This window comes from Pelodiscus sinensis, chromosome 13, assembly GCF_049634645.1.
Source record: "Pelodiscus sinensis isolate JC-2024 chromosome 13, ASM4963464v1, whole genome shotgun sequence".
NCBI lineage: Eukaryota > Metazoa > Chordata > Testudines > Trionychidae > Pelodiscus > Pelodiscus sinensis.
In genome coordinates, this window is record NC_134723.1 from 276,417 (window position 1) to 282,416 (window position 6,000).

Sequence of the window (6,000 nt, forward strand, 5' to 3'; positions counted from 1 at the left end):
CTTGTTTACAATAAATTAGAAACACCCAATCTGTACAAAACCAACTCAAGATTTCCTGGAAGAAAATATGGATCTACTTAGCTTATTTAGAAAAAGTCTGAATGACTAAAATAAGCCTTGCAACACTCTCCAAGGTGACAAACTGCAAGGCCAAGAAAGGGAGAGGAGAATGGATACATTATAGAGTTGAAGGCCTCTTTCAAGAGGACTCTGCCAGATTTCAAATCTGGGGTCTCTTAGCAAGAATCAACGGATTGCAACTGTGGGCTGATAGACAGAAGGAAAGCTGTCTGCAGAATAAGCCAGACCCAAATCTTATAGCACGTTGCAGATCAAATGCAATGTCTTGAGCCATGCACAAAAAAAAGTTAGCGAGTATAGTCAAAATACAGTTGCAGTATATCCTATATTCAGAAGGCCAGTAAGTGAACAGATTGCTGCATTCTGCATTAACTGAAGTTTCCCAGTGATTTTTGAGAAAAGACCCAAGTAAGTAAATGACAATAACTCACTTAAAAGGCAAGGAAGAGAAAAAGAAGAAATCATAAGACAGTACAGTTTCAAAGTTCTACAATTTGGGGGTTTGTACTTTCACAGTCAAGTCCCCTAGAATACACTACAGTGCATGGCATTTTTGGATGAGATGAAAAGCAGAAAGACTTTGTAGGATCATTCTGAAGGCCGAGACTACAGATAAGTTTTGCACTGACATTAGAAAGTTGAGTTAAATGTTTTGCTCGTTCTTTGTGCTAGCATGGAGTAGGGACCAATACAAACAGTGTAGTTATGCCTCTTCATTCAAGAGTACTGCCTGCACTTACCAAAGAAAGTTCCATAGTCTGCCTTGACTAGAAGATTGTGATTACAGCTTAGAACTGGGGAAGTGAGAAGTAGTAAGGGAATTATCATAAGCAAACTAGGGAAATGCCATGTAGATTAAATTACTATAAAATTGGTACACCACTCAGACTATCAACCGTTCACTATCAAACTGGGGGAGTATCTAGTGGGGTCCCAGAGAACTCAGTTCTGGGCTTGGTACTATTCAAAATATTCATTAATGACTTGTAACAGAATGGAGAGTACACTTATAAAATCTGCAGATGACACCAAGATGAGAGGTTGTATGCACTATGGGGGACAGGGTTAGAATTCAAGACCACACTGACAAAATTGAATATTTGTCTGAATCAAGATGATTCAATTCAATAAACAAATAGGAAGTGCTTCATGGAGGAAGGAAAAATCAAATGCACAACTACAAAATGGGGAATAATTGAGCAGGTGGTAGCACTGTGGGAAAGGATCTTGAGTTAGACTGGTGGGCCGCCCTCCCAGCTCTGCCAAGAGCGCCCGGCCGGCCTGGGCAGTGGGGAAGGGGGGCTGCGCTGGAGTTTGGAGAAAAGGGGGTGCCAGGAAGCCCAGTATGGTGGGCAGCAGAAGGTGGCCTGAAATGACCTCCCCTTATCCAGAAAAATCCCTCATTCAGGACCAATCAGGTCCACATGGTCCCGAACTCAGGAGGTCCAACCCCTACCTCCACAGTCCGTTCCTGCACACACCCCCTTGGTCAGACAACCTCCTTTCTGAACAGACATCCTACCCCCCACTCCGCTTCTGCACCCTCTCTCCTGGCCAGACACCTACCCCCAGCCCACTCCTGCACACATCCCCTTGGTCAGACATCCTCCTTTCTGGGCAGACACCCTACCCCCCCCCCCATCTGTTCCTGCACACTCCCCCATGGCTAGACACCCTTCCTCCTGGCCAGGGATCCTACCCCCAGTCCGCTCCTGCATCACTGTTGCTCCTGCACCCTTCCCTTCTGGCCACACACTGCACCCTCCCCTGCTCTTGCTCCCTCCCTCTATCCAGACACCCCACTCCCAGCCTGCTTCTGCACCCTATCTGCCACCCATACCTTGCAACCTCTCCCTCTTCTGCTCCCCTCCCAGATCCTGCACCCCAACCCTATCCTACTCTCTGGCAGCCCTGTCTCACACTGAACCCCTCATTTTTGTCCCCACCCCACAACCTAAGGGGGTTCCATAAAATCTACCAGCAAAGTAAATCTGAGCTATAGGAAGACCTGAATGTCAGTCCTCCCTGTCCCTTCCCCTCACCCCATAGGGCTGGAATGCCAGCAGAGTGAGGTATCTTATTTGTGGGCCGCCTCGGTGAGAGCTGAAGGTTTTGGGAGTTCGTTTGCTTTTCACTTGTGTGGTCCCCAACTGATTTTTCTGTGGATTAATGGCCCCGGCCCAAAAAATGTTCCCCACCCCTGCCATAAATAAAGAAATCATCAAAACCTTGTGTGTTGAACATCAATTAAAATAAAATATTAATTTAAGTTTGATAAACATGAGAAAGTTAAAATGCTTAATCTGTTTAATTGTAATCAAACCATTCTCCCTAGCTGCAACACTAGAAAAATGGCTCAGGTGTAATTATGTAATTAACAGTGAGTTTCTATTAGCAACTGGTGGTTCATACAAACAGCACTAACAGAGAATGCTAAATAGATACTTAGAATCCTTTTGATCAGCAACTTCATGTGTTGCTACCGAGGCATATCAGGAAGGCCCCAATATCTCTCTTAGCCAAGCTTCCTGGCAACCCTACACAGGTGCACAGACAACACAACAAAGCCTGGGTGCCCCTCTGTTTGACAGTTCCACCACCTGAACACTAACAACACATGGAATTGCAGGAGGCTTCTCCATCCTCTGGGTGGAAGCCCCTGGCTCTGTCCTGGGGATTCAGCACTCTCCTTGGGGGTTAACTCCCTCCCCCCCATACCACCCTTGCCCCCAGCCCTCATCCAGCTTCCTCCTGCCCCCCATACCAACCCTGCCCCCCCTCGTCCAGCTTCCTCCTAGCCCCCCCCCATACCACCCCTATCCCCGGCCCTCATCCAGCTTCCTCCTACCCCCCATACCAACCCTGCCCCCCCTCGTCCAGCTTCCTCCTAGCCCCCCCCCCATACCACCCCTATCCCCGGCCCTCATCCAGCTTCCTCCTACCCCCCATACCAACCCTGCCCCCCCTCGTCCAGCTTCCTCCTACCCCCCATACCAACCCTGCCCCCCCTCATCCAGCTTCCTCCTACCCCCCCATACCACCCCTGCCCCCCCTCGTCCAGCTTCCTCCTAGCCCCCCCATACCACCCCTGCCCCCCCTCATCCAGCTTCCTCCTACCCCCAGTAACACCCCTGCCCCCGGCCCTCATCCAGCTTCCTCCTACCCCCCATACCAACCCTGCCCCCCCTCGTCCAGCTTCCTCCTACCCCCCCATACCAACCCTGCCCCCCCTCGTCCAGCTTCCTCCTACCCCCCCATACCAACCCCGCCCCACCTCGTCCAGCTTCCTCCTACCCCCCCATACCAACCCCGCCCCACCTCGTCCAGCTTCCTCCTACCCCCCCATACCAACCCCGCCCCCCCTCGTCCAGCTTCCTCCTACCCCCCCATACCAACCCTGCCCCACCTCGTCCAGCTTCCTCCTACCCCCCCATACCAACCCTGCCCCACCTCATCCAGCTTCCTCCTACCCCCCCATACCAACCCTGCCCCCCCTCGTCCAGCTTCCTCCTACCCCCCCATACCAACCCTGCCCCACCTCGTCCAGCTTCCTCCTACCCCCCCATACCAACCCTGCCCCCCCTCGTCCAGCTTCCTCCTACCCCCCCATACCAACCCTGCCCCCCCTCGTCCAGCTTCCTCCTACCCCCCCATACCAACCCTGCCCCCCCTCGTCCAGCTTCCTCCTACCCCCCCATACCAACCCTGCCCCCCCTCGTCCAGCTTCCTCCTACCCCCCCATACCAACCCTGCCCCCCCTCGTCCAGCTTCCTCCTACCCCCCCATACCAACCCTGCCCCCCCTCGTCCAGCTTCCTCCTACCCCCCATACCAACCCTGCCCCCCCTCGTCCAGCTTCCTCCTACCCCCCCATACCAACCCTGCCCCCCCTCGTCCAGCTTCCTCCTACCCCCCCATACCAACCCTGCCCCCCCTCGTCCAGCTTCCTCCTACCCCCCCATACCAACCCTGCCCCCCCTCGTCCAGCTTCCTCCTACCCCCCATACCAACCCTGCCCCCCCTCGTCCAGCTTCCTCCTACCCCCCCATACCAACCCCGCCCCCCTCATCCAGCTTCCTCCTACCCCCCATACCAACCCTGCCCCCCCTCGTCCAGCTTCCTCCTACCCCCCCATACCAACCCTGCCCCCCCTCGTCCAGCTTCCTCCTACCCCCCATACCAACCCTGCCCCCCCTCGTCCAGCTTCCTCCTACCCCCCCATACCAACCCCGCCCCCCTCATCCAGCTTCCTCCTGCCCCCCCATACCACCCCTGCCCCCCCTCGTCCAGCTTCCTCCTGCCCCCCCATACCAACCCTGCCCCACCTCATTCAGCTTCCTCCTACCCCCCCATACCAACCCTGCCCCACCTCATCCAGCTTCCTCCTACCCCCCCCCATACCACCCCTGCCCCCCCTCATCCAGCTTCCTCCTACCCCCCCATACCAACCCTGCCCCCCCTCGTCCAGCTTCCTCCTACCCCCCCATACCAACCCTGCCCCCCCTCGTCCAGCTTCCTCCTACCCCCCCATACCAACCCTGCCCCCCCTCGTCCAGCTTCCTCCTACCCCCCATACCAACCCTGCCCCCCCTCGTCCAGCTTCCTCCTACCCCCCCATACCAACCCCGCCCCCCTCATCCAGCTTCCTCCTGCCCCCCCATACCAACCCTGCCCCCCCTCGTCCAGCTTCCTCCTACCCCCCCATACCAACCCCGCCCCCCCTCGTCCAGCTTCCTCCTACCCCCCCATACCAACCCCGCCCCCCCTCGTCCAGCTTCCTCCTACCCCCCCATACCAACCCTGCCCCCCCTCATCCAGCTTCCTCCTACCCCCCATACCAACCCTGCCCCCCCCTCGTCCAGCTTCCTCCTACCCCCCCATACCAACCCTGCCCCACCTCATCCAGCTTCCTCCTACCCCCCCATACCAACCCTGCCCCCCCTCATCCAGCTTCCTCCTACCCCCCCCATACCAACCCCGCCCCCCCTCATCCAGCTTCCTCCTACCCCCCCATACCAACCCTGCCCCCCCTCATCCAGCTTCCTCCTACCCCCCCATACCAACCCTGCCCCCCCTCGTCCAGCTTCCTCCTACCCCCCCATACCAACCCTGCCCCCCCTCGTCCAGCTTCCTCCTACCCCCCCATACCAACCCTGCCCCCCCTCATCCAGCTTCCTCCTACCCCCCCATACCAACCCTGCCCCCCCTCGTCCAGCTTCCTCCTACCCCCCCCATACCACCCCTGCCCCCCCTCATCCAGCTTCCTCCTACCCCCCATACCAACCCCGCCCCCCCTCATCCAGCTTCCTCCTACCCCCCCATACCAACCCTGCCCCCCCTCATCCAGCTTCCTCCTACCCCCCCATACCAACCCCGCCCCCCCTCATCCAGCTTCCTCCTACCCCCCCATACCAACCCTGCCCCCCCTCATCCAGCTTCCTCCTACCCCCCCATACCAACCCTGCCCCCCCTCATCCAGCTTCCTCCTACCCCCCCATACCAACCCCGCCCCCCCTCATCCAGCTTCCTCCTGCCCCCCCATACCAACCCTGCCCCCCCTCATCCAGCTTCCTCCTACCCCCCCATACCAACCCCGCCCCCCCTCATCCAGCTTCCTCCTACCCCCCCATACCAACCCTGCCCCCCCTCGTCCAGCTTCCTCCTACCCCCCCATACCAACCCTGCCCCCCCTCGTCCAGCTTCCTCCTACCCCCCCCATACCAACCCTGCCCCCGCCCCACCCCGCCCCGCCCCCTCTCACCTGCGCCGCGGCCTCGCTCTCGGGCAGGGGGAGTCTCCAGCCCCGCGCGCTCTTCACCTGCCTCCTCCTATCGCTGGCCCCGGCCTCCGCTCCGCGAGCACGTGCACTTCCGCCGAGGACGCGCCCGTGGCCGCCGAGCCTCACGGGAAATGTAGTCAC

General features: G+C 57.9%; 1 protein-coding gene across 1 annotated transcript in view; it reads right to left on the minus strand.

Moving 5' to 3' along the window:
- The window catches only part of VAMP7 (vesicle associated membrane protein 7), a 58,659-nt gene extending 52,659 nt beyond the window's left edge, over positions 1 to 6,000 (minus strand). Inside the window, exon 1 of the mRNA XM_075941228.1 lies at positions 5,842 to 6,000. The gene's annotated coding sequence lies outside the window, so the exon portion shown is untranslated. The remainder of the gene's footprint in view (positions 1 to 5,841) is intronic.